Source organism: Phalacrocorax carbo, chromosome 3 (genome assembly GCF_963921805.1).
Source record: "Phalacrocorax carbo chromosome 3, bPhaCar2.1, whole genome shotgun sequence".
NCBI classification, from domain to species: Eukaryota; Metazoa; Chordata; class Aves; order Suliformes; family Phalacrocoracidae; genus Phalacrocorax; species Phalacrocorax carbo.
Window position 1 is genome coordinate 49,307,569 of NC_087515.1, and position 15,367 is coordinate 49,322,935.

At 39.6% G+C, this 15,367-nt stretch overlaps 1 long non-coding RNA gene across 2 annotated transcripts in view; it reads right to left on the bottom strand.

Annotated features, from left to right (window-relative positions):
- Window positions 1-4,402: 4,402 nt before the first annotated feature.
- The window catches only part of LOC135312851 (uncharacterized), a 204,974-nt gene continuing 194,009 nt past the window's right edge, over window positions 4,403-15,367 (bottom strand). For both annotated transcript variants that reach the window (XR_010372470.1, XR_010372471.1), the window contains exon 3: window positions 4,403-6,041. This is a non-coding gene — a long non-coding RNA (uncharacterized LOC135312851). The remainder of the gene's footprint in view (window positions 6,042-15,367) is intronic.

Here is a 15,367-nt window from a genome sequence, read left to right on the forward strand (position 1 = left end):
AAAAACCTGTCTTCAAAGGCAACTTCTTGAGAGTGCTGTGTAACTGCTTTCTGGCTTTGCACTGGCCTTCCTGCTGCGAAGCGGTCATAGGCATAAAGAAGGAGAGAGTGGAGGAGACCCAGTCTGCAGGGACATGAACATGTCTACAATAGAGCCTTCAAAGCTACAGGTCTCCCCATGCCCTATTTCCTCAGTTGTGGCCCTTCAGCCTGGCAACAGGCTGATTGACGTGGGATGTAGTAGAAATTTGTAAAACTACGAGTGGCACGAAGGCAGCATCAAAGCACAAAGTAAACAGCTGCTTCCTTCCTCTTTAAAAAAGATCCAGGAGACATCAAATGAAATTTGCAACTGTTTGATTCAAAAACCCCCAAAAGGAGACAGTTCATGCAGGTTGTAAATAAGCTGCAGAACTCCTCATTGCAGAACTTTATGAATGTTAATATTTAAATGGTTAAAAAAAAGGCAACTGGAGAAATTGATGGAAGAAAAACACATCCATGGCTACTAATAGAGCCACCAAGTTCACTCTTCTAAGACAGAACTAAAGCATGGGTTTCTGGAGGCTGAGAGGGTACTTTGGGGAAGTTCCATGATCCACTTGCTCCACACTACTTTTTTTCCTTGGACGTGTGCTCCTAGTTGACCGTTGGAAATGGGACACTGAGGTAGATGGACCGTCAGTAAAGCTGTTCCTATAAAGATGTTTCCATTTCAGGATGGTCTTAGGTCACGTATGGCAATTTTTTTTCTTCAGATCTGGAAGAAAATGACCAAACCCAAAGAATGCAGTTTTATGAAACCCATTTGGCCTGCCTGGACATCTGGTGGCCACAATCTTAACCCTTCATTGGGAGTAAGCCAAATGCTGCACATTAGTGCAACACCACCCCAGTGCTGCAGACCTGGAGATGACATGAGGAGAGATGAGCTCTTCCCCCTTCCCTGCTGCCCAAGCTCCACTCTATTCAAACGACTAAGCAGAGACTTCTGTGTGGTCAGGAGCACAGGTGAGCAACATTTCTTCCAGTATAATCCCTTCTCAGGGTTTTCATTGGAGTTTTTTTCCCTCCCCCTAAGCTCCTCAGAGTGGAAGTGAAGGGGGCAGTAGGGGTTAGAGTTGATTCATGTCATTCAGAAAAAGGACATATTTGGGGAAGGCAGAGGGAAATTATGTTGTGCAATTTCTTTTCAACGTTGTCTCCCCTGTTGCCTGGTGATGATGGCACCCTCCAGGGCACTCAATATCAACCCTTTCAGAAAGACTAAACTGAGTCAAACATTGGAATAGAAATGAAAATAAAGGCAACCTTGCCTAAATCTCAAAATGGAAAACATAAAATTATATTAATTAGATAATGTCATCAAAAACTAATTATCATAGCTATAATTTTCCTAGCCAGCCTTTTTTTTTCCCCTACTGATAAATAATAATTATCTATTGGCTACAATAATGTGATAGTCACAAAAGCACAATCCATTAAGATTTAATTGTACTGCCTACAAGTAAAAGTTTATGCATTGTATGCATTAGGATTTGCAGCATTAGGACCAAGCTCTGTAAACATTTCCTCAAATGTTTAGGGTGAGGTTGCTTGCTCATTGGTGTGATCACACCACTGGTAGTTCTGATATATTGCTGCAGTGCCCTAAGGACACAAATGAGGCAAAGTTAGTGGGCATAGATTCCACCACCAAGGACAGCTGGAAAAACAACTAACCTTTCAGGAACACAAGCCAAGGGGGCCCAAAGACTTTTCATGGGCAATTTGTCCCAAGTAGCGGGCAGTAAACTGAGCTGTCCCAAGAGCAGAAGGGACTCAGATCCAGAATTACAAACTGGTACGTCCCTTCTCTGGGAACACACATCTATTCAAGCACCCTAAACAAGAGATCAGCTTTCCTTTTAGTGCCAGCTCAGCTGGGCTGAGCGAAGGCTGCACCCACTCTTCCCACTACCCGGCTGGCTGCATCGGGAAGCAGCAGCAGTGCCCTTCGGGACGATGCTGCGTTTTCCACTTCCACCTGTAACACAGACTTGTGCAAATGCCTTTCATGCCTTGTGCACTGCAACGGGGCAGCTCACAGAACTGTTGTCTGGATAGAGTACATAAAATACCAGACTCTTCTGCTACGTACATATACAGAGTACAGTATTCAACCCTCATGTGCAATACCTTTGGAAACACCGCAGCGAGTGATGTTGGGGGAGGCTTTAGTTTTCCTACTTATCAAAATCAACCATAGCTTAAGATAAACTGAAACTTTAGCTTTTTGCCATAATGCAAATGGACCTTTAAAATATAAATAGCAGTTACAGTTAGCTCAAACTTCAGCAGCCAGTGGTGACATTAAAGAAATGCTTGGCAAGAGCAAATGCTGAGTCATATAAAACTGACAAAATAATATGGGCAGTTATCACCAAAATGCATTATTTATCACTGAAACCCATTGACGCCTGTGCTTACACAGGAACCCTCCTGTGATATTGAAGGCCAAAGTATCTTCTCTCCCTAACAACAGTGTTGTATCTTTGGCAACTCTAGCAGGAACTCAGAAAATCAATAGCACTTCATGAGCAAGGTCTCGGTCTTCTTCTTTTACGAGGATTCTGTCAATGCAAGTGGCCATTACTGTACTTTAAAGGCATGATATAAAATTGCTTCAACAAGATATAAGACACACGGTTTGAAAGAACCTGGTGAGAGTATTTTAGTCAAAGTTAAATAGTTTCATCACATAATTACTTCTATTGGCACATCTCCAGCTGGATACACTCATGCAGGGTATGCGCTTTCTATGATGGGGTGGGGAAATTGTAAGGGAGGTCTGTCGATTTGCTCAGGTTGATCTAAACAAGGTCAAACTGCTAAAATGAAGCCACAACCAAGCATCCAATACTATTGACAGTAACACAGTAACAACAAAGTTGCTGTCTTTTTTTTTTTTTTCTTTTTTTTTTTTCTTTAGCTAAGTGGTCTGAAAGTAGTTTTAGTTTTACAGCTGAAAAATATGTCATTCTGATTTGCAGACTGGTAATTCATTTTCTAAGGACTGTTTAGAATTTATTCAGGGGGAAAAGGAAGCTGTGCTGGTTCCTATAACTGATTCACATTATATGACAAAATTTAACTTTTGTGTTTTATGGGATTTTATGAATTCCACTAAAACCATTAGCTGGTTGTCTCTTTGTGATTAAATTTAACCACTTATGCAGTACTTTAAACTGATGACAGTCTCGCCTGTATTTATGTTTTCTTTTGTTTAAAATGCATGTATCTCGGAAAATACCACATCACAGAGAAAAGAAAAAGACACTTACATTGATTCTCTGTGAATGAGAAAAAGCCCTTGTGTGTACCAAAAAAATCACCTAAAAATAGAAGGGTTAAAATACTTTCTGCGTGGAAAGGGCCACCCATAGCACAGAGGAGATATAACATTATTTATTTTCCTGAAAAGACTTTTGAAGTGCTAAATACCTTAACTCCCTGACTCAACACCTGTCTACACTGTACACATGCCAGTTACCCCTAGGTTCTTTTTTTAAGAGTGCTCCCTTCAGTCAAAACCTTCCAGGTTTGGGTTACAGTTCAGTGTAGGACCACTGCCATTAGACAGATTAGGTGAACCAAGATTTGTTTGGCCTTTTGAAGCCTAACCAGTCCCCAAAGCTATATCAATAGGCTTTGCAGCATCAATTCACATGGCTTCAATTTACGCCCCAAAACATGTAACAGCTATCCTCAGCATCAGGCTATAAAAATGCTGCTTTAGTGGGTTGAAACACATTATTTCATATTTTTAAACTGAGAATACTGGCTGTAGCCATGCCATATACCCACAGAGGGTCAGATGTTAGCGATGTGTCCATGAACACTCTGTAGGAAAAAAACCACGATTGGTGGGGACATAAGTCACTTTGCACCATTTGGTCTGGGAATCGGAGAACAGTCCTTGATCCTAAGTGAACTGAAATGATGGATATATTATATCTACAGAACAAAACCTCTGCTTGTATACACGTGGGCAGATAACGCAGATATACTATGTAGAGATGAGTTTCCCATATTAAATTGCATTTATGAAGCTACTTTGATGACTGTACTTGTACTCTAATCCAGTTCAGTTGGCTTTTGTTCCAGCTTCACACAAATTACCTGCTTCAGACAGTTTCTTGCTTATTTTATACCATAATTAGCTGACCTTGGCTTAAGACAATAAGTATTTAGTCCAGCAAAAATGACAGATGTAAAAATGAACACTGTATCGCCCAGCAAAGCCAGACATAGAGTTTCTGACCTCCATAAACCCCCTTTCTCTCTATTTCAAGTGATGCACTCTTATATATATCTCTGCAAGCTACGTCAAGGCCTCTTAGACATTTTTCTAATACCTTCATTATAACTTCTGTCTCTCTCTCTCTGAGGCTACTCAGTTCCTATGGACTGAGGAGTTAAAGGTTCAGGTATATGATAAACAATATTGATAACACTTTTAAAAATATTTTTTCCGCCTGAAATATTCCCCCATAAATGTTAACTGCTTCAGCCTGATGTATGTAACAAATGATTGCATTTCTTCTGGAGGTTGTGATTTTCCAAACTTCGCACTAACAAGCCTCTTACAGTGCACCACAGAGCCCCGCACCACAGCTGAGGGACGGTAATATCCACACCTAGTTGACTAAAACGTCCATAATCAGAAGCCGTGCTAAATATCGTATCACAAATAGTGTAAGTTGATGGTGTGTTCTTGGAGTTTACCAATTCAAGAAGTGGTAAGCTACACATATTTGACTTGTCACCTTTTCTTACAGGCTCCCAAAATACTTGTTTTTTAATGTGTTTACTGGGACATTTTTGGTTTTCATGGTTCCTGTTTATGTCTATAAGGCCTCTAATTGCAGTAAGACTATCCCTCCTGTCAAAAGGCATTTCAGTTGCTAGTATGGATCAAGATTATCAGCGTGTCAGCTCTGTCTTGTTGCACTGCCACAGTGAGAGAGGGAAGTGCAAAGCAAATGCTCATTCACATAACAAAAAGCAACAAAGGCAAAGCTGAGGATCAGTCCATCCCACGTCTACATCCTGGCCAGAGAGAGAGAAGGTGAGGTGCTGCAATAATTCTGTGGAGCTGCCTTCTTCCTGAAGGTCAGGTTGTCCAGCCTTTTGGATGGTGGTTAACGAATGTACTGGCTGCCATATCCCAGCTATGCACAAGGATCATCTAAACAGTACACTATATAGTGGATTTGGCTCATTAAAAAAAAAAAAAAAACAAAGTCCAGGTATTTGTTTCACCTCCCATTCATTCCAGGTATTATTAACCTGTGTGCTTTGTCCCCCTACTCTTCACTTAACAACGCCTTAAACTTTTGAATCCTTGGGTGAGAATTTGAGATCATACCTGAACACCTAAGTGCTGTTTTCCAGCCACTACAAGAGCATAACGTGTTAAATAACTAGCCCTTAATGTCAAAAAATCAATCTTTACCATAGATTTCTGGCATTAATTTTATAAGTGCCATAAAACATGCTTTTTACTGGGTAGTTTTGTTATATAATTTCTTCCACAAGAAGAACAGTTTCTGTATAGTTAACACATGTGGCAGCGTAAGGAAGCATAAAAACAACAACACTGTAAAATTCATACTAAATGATTGAAATAATAACTAGAATATGTGTAATTTGAGTAGCAGCCTGAAACAACAGGCAGAGAGCTGAGCAGTGCAAAACCAGACAAACTGCAAAGGAAAGTGGTCAAACCCTTAGACCTGAGCGGGAAAAAAGAGAAGAGGTGCACATTTTTGGTAATTTCTCAGTCAAAAATATACTTGCCATGAAGAACAGAAGTACTTGAAGGAACTCTTACGACACTAATCAAGGAATTTTCTGGATGTTGGGCTATAAGGTCTGCAGCGCCTCTTAGAATGGAATGAGTCAACTTGTGGAGGAGGTGTGAGTGTGTGCGCTCAGGTAAGAGGGCTGCTTGCAGAGGGAGGCGATGTACATCTGTGTGTCTTCGAGTGGGACGAAGCCCTGTAATTTTCAAAGTAGAACAGCACAATGTTATTTAGCACAGGTGTCTGTAATTGTGGTACTGAGAGAAATCAGTGCTCAATGGCCCACAACTTCACCCTTCCACCAGTATAATGTGACAAGTTGTCTGCAATAGAGGAAAAAGAAAAGTAGGAATCTGTACAATCCACAGTGCAAAAAGCATTTTTAGCTACACACAGACTCTCCTGTGTGACAAATATTTATTCAAGTGGTGCAGTTTCTGTTCAAAACCAAGTTTCCTCTATTGGGAAAACAGATAATAAATTTAACACCTCTACAATTTCATACTCATGTAGCAGGAGCCATCTTAAAATGTTTCTGTTTCTTTCAGAAGTAATTATGTTCCCCCCATAAAAAGGTATATGTCAGACCAATATAACCTTTTAGGCCTTTTCATTCCAACTGCTGTAGTTTTAGAAACAATGAAATTCCTTTCTGAGGACAAATGACATGAATAAGTCAAACAGTAATTTTAAGAAGCAGCGCGAACATCAGCAGTATGAAGCAAGTATTCCACTCCTACCCTTGCACAAAAATATGTGAACCCACAAAACTCCAGTAAAAAATTTTATGTTCAAGGGAAGTAATACTTCTGCCATAAATCTACAGGTAGAAATCTCACAAAAAGAGGAAAATTTGTTCACCATTCCCCTGCAGCATTTTCTTTTCCCTTTCCACTGCTTATATAGCTACTTGAGAAAGTAAAAATAAAATATTAAAAAGGATTAAAAAGAAGTAAATGTGTGCTCTTTAGGAGATCAACTTGCTCACAAACACATTAATAACTTCTGATTGATTGACTGATGCTACAGCAAACTAAATATGAAATAAGAAACAATCAAGTCCAATATCCACCTGAATTCATTACTGTCGATCATCTGGCATCTGAGTATTGACTAACACTCAACAGTATCCCAGGCTGCATTAGGCAGAGCATCACCAGCAGTTCAGGGAGGTGATCTCTGCCCATGGCTCAACACTGGTGAGACACACCTGGGTACTGTGCCCAGTTTTGGGCTCTCCAGTGCAAGAAAGGTATGGACATACTGGAGCAAGTCCAGTAAAGGGCCACAAAGATGATGAGGGAACTAGAGCATCTCTCATCTGAGGTGAGACTGAGGGAACTGGGACTGTATAGCTTGGAGAAAAGAAAGCTATGGGAGGGAATCTCACCAGTGTGTATAAATACCCGATGGGAGGGAGTAAAGAAGATGGAGCCAGGCTCTACTCAGGGGTGCCCAGTGACAGAACAAGAAGCAATGGGCAGAAACTGAAATGCAGGAAATTCTCTTTTAACATAAGAAAAAAACCCAAACCTTTTTTACTGTAACAATGATTGTGCACTGAACCAGGTCAGCCAGAGAGGTTGTGGAGTCCTTGGAGACATTAAAAACCCAACTAGACAGGGCCCTGAGCAGTCTGCTCCAAGTGACCCAGCCCTGAGCCGAGGGTTGGACTAGACCAAATCCAGAGGTGTCTTCTCACCCCAACAGAAGGAGGCTATCCTGAAAACATGTCATTGAGACCCACCCAGACTTGGCCTCTGTCTTATAGCATACAGTTTTTATTGCTCCTCACCCAAAGAAACTGTGCCTTGCATCTGATAACCTGAACATGTCTGTTCAGCTGCAGCGTGTGTACACACTACTGTGGCTCTGGAAATTTGTGGAAGGTACTTGGCCTCTGAGGCAACTCTGTGCCAGTCCACTACACCGCTCTAGATGAAATCAGAATGAATTAGAGCTGTACCCTGAAAAGTTCCTTTGGGAGCTCCTGCCAAACTATGGAAAGATGAGTCAGAAACCTGTAGAGGACACCTTCTTCCAGGAAGAGTCCCCAGGTGAGGAGTCGTCCAGAGGTTCCACTAAGGATTTGGGGTCATCACTACCTCGCCTTTCTGAAACGAGGACATGCAGATCCATCCAAGCAGTCACCCCAAAAGCTAAAAAAAAAAAAAAAAAAAGCTCTTTCTGAAAAATTTAGAAACAGTCACAAATTCAAAACCTAATGACAGTTTTAAGCTTTCATACTAGTTCTGGTTCTAAACTATGGTTGTCAAGGCTACATACAAATATTACTGCCCTTAAACCCATGTCAAATATATGGTTGGAAGTACAATCAAATTGCCATCCTCATAAAGTATGCCTTCAGCTAGGAAAACACTCAAACAAGAGACTACAAATACCAGCAGGGAGCATCCTCTGGGTTTAAAGACAAGAGGAGACACACACATACAAACACCTTTAATGCCAAACACACAAAAACAAATGCTCAAAAACCTCAGTAGCTTTTAAACTTACAGAAAACAAGAAGAAAAAACCAAGAGAGTGAATCTGTTTAGTTTTAAAACATGCCGTATTTTACAGTAAAGGCAAACATTGTTTATTGTGCATTAAAACAGCACAGTCTTTTAAAAGGTTTTTATTGCATTTTTTTCTTAAAAAGAGAAGAAAAAGGTAACATATTTGCTCTGTATGATCTCATCCTCTCAGATTTCTGAATAATTCTCCGCTAACAGCAATTGGACCCTGCTATGCCGATCAATTAAGAAACAACACTATCATTATAAAACCCCACACAGAAGAGCAATGTGGGGTTTTGCAGCAAGTATATAATCATGCTAGCCTCGAAGGTGCATAAAAGGCAACCATAGGGAAGCTGACCATGCATTTCTTGTTAAAGAAAACAAAACTATCCCAAATTCTCTTAAAATTAAGAACGAAACATTCAGTTTAAAATATCAAATGAGAGTTAATAAGACACATTTTCAAAATCGATAATCCAGAATTTTTCAATAAGTTTCCTATTAGCATTCCCCCATCCCCCTAAATACCATTATTTTTTTCCCAGCTGTATAAATAGTCTTAGAGAGTATGGCCTGAATGAATGCACCGTTCAGAAAACAACATAATTACAGCCATTTCCAGCAAACTGGGTGCCAAAAAAGTTACAAATTAATTGAAGGTTAGCACTGAAAATTAAATCCTAGTCAGCTTGAAGTCATTTTTTAGACTAGTTTATATAAAATTAAATAGGAAGTTCAGTCTTCCAGTGTTCCATCAGCTTAGTGGAGAGATTTTTAAGGTTCAGCTGAACAAGTGGTTTGTAGTGTTCTGATGTGAAAAAACCTGCATTTCTTGTTCTCAGTCTGCTTCCCAGGTTCTCCACATGGAGAGAACTAACAAAATTCTGGGTTCTTCCCCAGTCCTCCTGGCCATGGATGCTCTCCAGAAGAGAGCAAAACCTACTCAGGGTGACCCTAGTCATTATTAAGTAAGTTTACACCTTCAATCTCACAACCACTCACCTCTCTGGCCCTTCTTGTTATTCTGTTAGCTCTTTTATACGTATCTCAAAAATGTATTAGCTAAAACTTTTTACTTCTAGTGTAGAAAAAGCAAGGAAGCAGAAAGCGTGACTTTAGGAAACATAGTTTTAGGTATTTCAGATCTTTCCATGGAGTCCAAACACAAAAAGATAGCAAGAAGAAGAGATACAACATGCCAGCATCAAGAAGCTCAGTTAAACAACCACAGTTAAGTCAGAAAGCCCAGTAGTAATAACAATGACATTCAGAAAACCTCTTCCATCCATCCAACTTGGAAGCAGTTACAGAGCTGTTAGCCTGCCTGGTCCTTTGATCATCCCTTTGTGGAAGCACAGTATCTGGAGATGAAGAATCAGGTGGATTTTCATGCTGTAGGCACACATCAGAGATGGGCTGACATTTTAAATTTAAAATCAATTCCCAGAGTTATCCAGAAACATATTCTTACTTTACATGAAATCCCAAAAGCTGTTTCTATCTTTGCTTGAAAGCGCTGCCCACATGTGTCTTGGTTTGTACACTATCCATGTTAGGCAAAACATTTAAACAGGATCTCAGCAATTAAACTTGCAATTCAGTGTTTTGCCTGAAAGGGATACAAACATGCGCATGTTGAGAGGTAAAATCCAGGAGGCTTTTCAGCATATAGAAATTACGCTTTTGGTCCAAGGAGGTCCTCTTTTTAGCTCCCTCCTTCTCTCCTGAATCAAAGTACCTCCCTGAGGAGACATCATCTACTAGTTAGATTTCCCACTCCCATTGAAAATCTGCTACACCCTCCTCATTCTAAAGGACTTTCAACTTTCATCTCCCAACTCCCAGGAAACTGCTGTAACCATCAAGCTGAGAAGGGACAACTGCTATCTTTCCTCCTATCCGGCAAGAAGGTAACACAAAAGTAAAAAAGTGCCCCTGAAAGAAAAGTTAGCAAAAGAGACCAAAAAGACAGTTACCAAGTGGTGAAGGCATTCCCATAAGAAGGAAAGGCCAGGGTCTGGGTGTCTGCTTTGTGGGCTTTTTAATCTTGTCTGTCAAATGTCTAATGTTAAAGGCATAACAGTGGAGAGCAGCGTATCCCTCTTCTTCCTTGCTCCTACCTCAGTGCCCAAACCACCATGCAACACAGCCATGTCCGACTTTAACACCCAGCTGGCATCGCTAAAATCACCAACCAAACATGACAACAATAAGAATCTCATAGTCAAAACTGACAAGGAAGGCAAAAAATAAATATCATATGTTTCCTGACTAAGTGACTGTTACTCCAATATTCAACTGAAATATTTTTGTTGAGCATAATTAGCCTTCTAGGCATTTAAAAAAAAATAATTGGGGAAGCTTTAGGTCAAAAGGCTGCTGCACAGAAAGCCTGAATTTTGAAAACATTCCTGGCAAGTATTTTCTGACATATTCTCAGCCTCCTCATTCTCTGTTTTTGTTGTTCTTTTTTTATCCATGAAGGGTATATAAAGGGCATCTAAAACTTTAGTCAATAGATCCATTATTATGATTGGCTGAAAACCATAAAATGCATCCATCAAGCCATTGTGTTGCATCTTGTGTTAAATTATGGTGATAAATAGTCCTTTTTTCATGACGTCACCTACTAATCTATTCAGAAATCCATTCACCGCTGCCATTATGCATCACTCACACTCATGCCAGCTTGCTGAAAAATCCTCCACACGACACGGCCCTGCAAGACTGCGCGTTACTCTGCGGAGACAAATATTTTCTGTTGCTTTTATGTCCTATTGTGAAACAATTGTTTTTCTGGTTCCCAGAGTTACCCCAAGCGTGTAATAATGTCCTCAGCTATCAGCTTTGGGCATTGTAGCTCATGTACTTTTAATTGTTTACAACCTACATCAGAACTGGATTGAGTCCATTTGTACTCATATTGTTTTATCACTACAAGATGATACATTTTGCCACCTTCTTCTAGGTCAAAATTGAATCCTATTGAGAGTCTTTGAACAGAGAACTAATATTCACAGGAGCTGAGCTGGGGATGTATAGCAATTTTATTATTATGTTTGGGATTTTGCTTTGAATTTAGACAAATCTTTCTTGTATAATTAGATTTCATAACACTTGAATTACAGCTTACAAAAACAACAATGAACAAGAATAAAAATATTTGGCTAAAATTACTTTAAATCAAATGACTGCCTATGAAAACAAAGAACATTACCAGCTTTAGGGTTTTTTCATGTTTCCTTATTATTATACATCCATCTTATCTTTTGTTTAAATAAACTGTCTTTTTCTTCCCTCATTTAGTAAAGAACAGAAGAGACAGGATAAGTCAGGGCCAGCTTTTATAAGATACTGCTCTTACATTTTGGCACTAACTGAAAAAAAACGGGGATGTATTCTAAGGATTGCGGAAATACCTTGCATTTACAATTCTCATTTAAAATTAAAAAACAAAACCAAAATTGGGCTTAGTTCCTACTTCTAACATCTATGGGAAATAAATAGTAAAAGTATGACAGGAAGAAGCAGTGTCAAAAGCAAGAACCAATAGCAAAAACATCATATCATTTCAGACTCATATAATCTTGTTATTATCAGCAGTACAACAGAAAAACAAAACTAGAGAAAGCATATAGCACCTCTTCTTCCACAGAACACACAAGGATCTGAAACCCTAAAGGCACAGAAAGCAGCTAGTGCCGTGCCGTGCCGTGCCCCTCCCGCGGTGTTTCCAGCACTACTAAATGTTGAATTAAGCCTGAGGGAAGTTGGCTTCAGCTCAAGAAATGAACAAAAACCTCACTCATGTAGCAATGATTCTTCTCATTGCCCTCTGAAGGAGGAATGGACCTACAATCAGGCTGAAAATAGTGGGTGCTCTTATCAGCTGGACTTTTTTCACAGCTGAATCTCAGCATCACCCTTTCACATCATGTGGTTTTGTTGGTGGTGATGTTGGAGAGAGCCTTCCACGTGTTACTACATGCAGATCCACCTTTTCCTTACCCTACAGGTTGTAGATCTTCCACAATCCATCATTCTAGAAAAGAAAGATGGAAGGAAGGAAGCAGAAAGAACAGTCTGTGCTCATCCTAAATGCCACCTGCCAGGAAGTAGCTATCACTTAGCTATAATCATGCCACCTGCTTTACATTCATGACAATCGGGAGCAGTGGCACAATCCCACCTGCAGCACAGTGTTTCCTACCTCCTACTCCGCTGATGAAACATGTCTCCACATAATTAGCAGGAGAAAGTAAAGTTCTTTCACCTGCATCACTATAACACAAGAATAGAAGGAGCTGCCTCCAAAGACACACCAACCTTTTATATACACCATTTCTTGCAGCACCATCAAAAATGCACTGCAAGAGATAGCTTGGTTCCTTTCTCTATGCATAGTCCTTCCTTGTTATTAAGGTAGTGGTTCCAAAAGGTTTTGGGGGAAAAAAGCTGAAAAGTTAAAGTTATCATTCTAGTATTTAGAAGAAGGGATTTAGCCTTCTGAATCATCCCAAATGATTATGCAGAAGAACTACACTTAAACCTAAAGCTCACCAATATACTAAATCCTTGTAATAGAATCTGCAGAGCTACTTAGTGGACAAAAATAATGCCTTGTGCCCCTTTGTCTCATTCCTGTTGTAGCTCTAACCTCCGCCCTATGTCGCTACTTTTACTGGTAAAACGATGAAAGAAGGCACTGTACAGTTAATACATTGTATTGGATTGGAAGGACTAAATACCTAAATATGTCTGAGCATTCAGCAAAAAGATTTGAGGTAGAAGAAGGAATTTTACTTCTAGAACCCCTAGAAAGCCATGGAAATGTAGAAATACAGCTGAAGTACTTTTGAGGAATGCAAATAGTCACCATAATTTTCAAATTCTTTTCAAATTCAAATTCCAGCTTCTGTTGAGAGCTGATGTACAGTACATAAGGTACACTTTGGGTAGCGTCAGCTAGGAACATTTATAGAAACTTTCCCTTTTTTTTAATCCATGGAAAAAGTAAAGCCTAAGTACGATACATTCAAAGATGATTTGCAAAATTTTGGCTTTTGCTTATGTAAGCATGCTGTCAGCTGAAACTCCCCACTGAAGATATTTGTGAGACTTGAAACTTGGAAATTCACTTGAAGGGGCTGACCAGAACCAAACATTTGGAAAAGATCCATGCTAGGTGAACAACTGGTATTTGATATAAGCAGAATCAACACAAATATTTTCTTTGTGTTTGATTATCTCCCAATTTACATTATCAATCAAAACTAGAGGTCTAAGTGCTGAGATACAAATGGGGAATAAAAGGTGGGGTTTGATGTGGCATTAATCCAAGAGCAGGGAAGCACTCAACGTCTCTGAAATGACCTGTTATCATGAACAATTTTCACCACAACTGCACCAAAGCATATTTTGAGAATGGCATTTGGAGCCTAATTTTGGGAGGCACTTGTCGGTCCTGTGCAGAGGATTCAAATAGGACTATGGGTGTATGGAAAAATTAGCCACAAAATTAAGGCAGCCATTTACGCTAAATTTTTATATTTTGTATCTTCAAAATCTGATTATAACATGGTTTAGATCTTCCCTTCTTCATAAGTGTAATAGCTGCTGATGACTGAGGCAATAAATACCATCTTGAAGAGGGTCACATGAAAAAACAGTAATTTTACATTTTCAAAACACTATATAGACATTAGATTATTGAGTGTTATTTACAGCTAGTCGCAGGAGTGGATAGCTATGCTTTCCTTTCTCCAAGAGATGTACTATTGCTCTATGAAATCAAGCACACTCGTCTTACTCCACTGACTTCTGAGGGACCATTTCCATAAGGCAAGAGATGTATTTATCCCACTGCCTGCTTCCCACTCTATTTACCTGCTAAGTGTCTATAGTACTAGGTGATAGTATCCATAGTACTGGGTGATAATCTTCTATTCTGTTTTCAACAATCCAGAGTGCAATGGAATACACCATTAATTCTGATAGGTCTGTGAGGAAACCTTTGAAAATGTTTTAAAAGATAGATTAGTGTCTCATCAAGGCAGAGATTAAGTGAAAATACTTTCAAATTTATCATGCAGCATTGTGTCTGTTGGGTTATTTATTATTTCACAGTGCATGCAAAGTCATAGATCAAATACACTTTAGAGATTCCTCAGAGATATGAATGCCTTTTAGTATATTTAAATACATTGGCCAGCAATACTGCAGCTTGGCATTTTACTTTCTTCCTAAGACAACAAAGAGATTGTCATTGCCTATGGAGACAATGCAGTTCCCTGACTAGGTGTGCTGCATGTGTTGGTTAAGAAACCTAAACTTTCCCTTCTTTTCCTGGCTAAACATGTTCTTACTCTGCAGAACAGCCATCCTGCATACTGCGGTTCATCACTTGCGCCTCTTGTGAAGTTTAAATGTTAGACCTGATTTTGAGATGCTGTCTTTCAGCATCTCTAATTGCTAGGCATTGGGCAAACACTAAGCACTTAGATGGAGCTGGCCACCAGTGCTGTCCTGCAGACATTGCAGCTTCTCCTTCACAGGCACAAGTGGGGCAGAGGGATGGATGGAGCAGACAGCAATGTAATGGCAAAAGAACTTCCTTCTCCATTCTCTCTTCTTCATATGATTTCACATAGCAAATATGGGAAGTAATACCACAGCATATTGTTTGCAATATGCTCTCTTGGCCATAGGGAAAGGAAACAGTTCGGGGATTCTTTTAAAAGCAGTTAGCATGACATACAGTCTTTGTATTTTGCTTAGATGATGCCTTCCTTCTGCTCATCTTATTTATTTAGGTTTCAAGTCCTCCTAGCAAGAGTGCTCCTCTCAAATACATTTTGAAAATCCAGTAAATAGAGAATTCTACTGTAAAATAATTAAGACATTATTAACATTCATCCTTACAGCTTCTCACTTCCCTTATTTCCTTGCCAAAATGCTCTCCTGAAAACATGAAGTTGAACGTTCCCTACCGTAACACTTG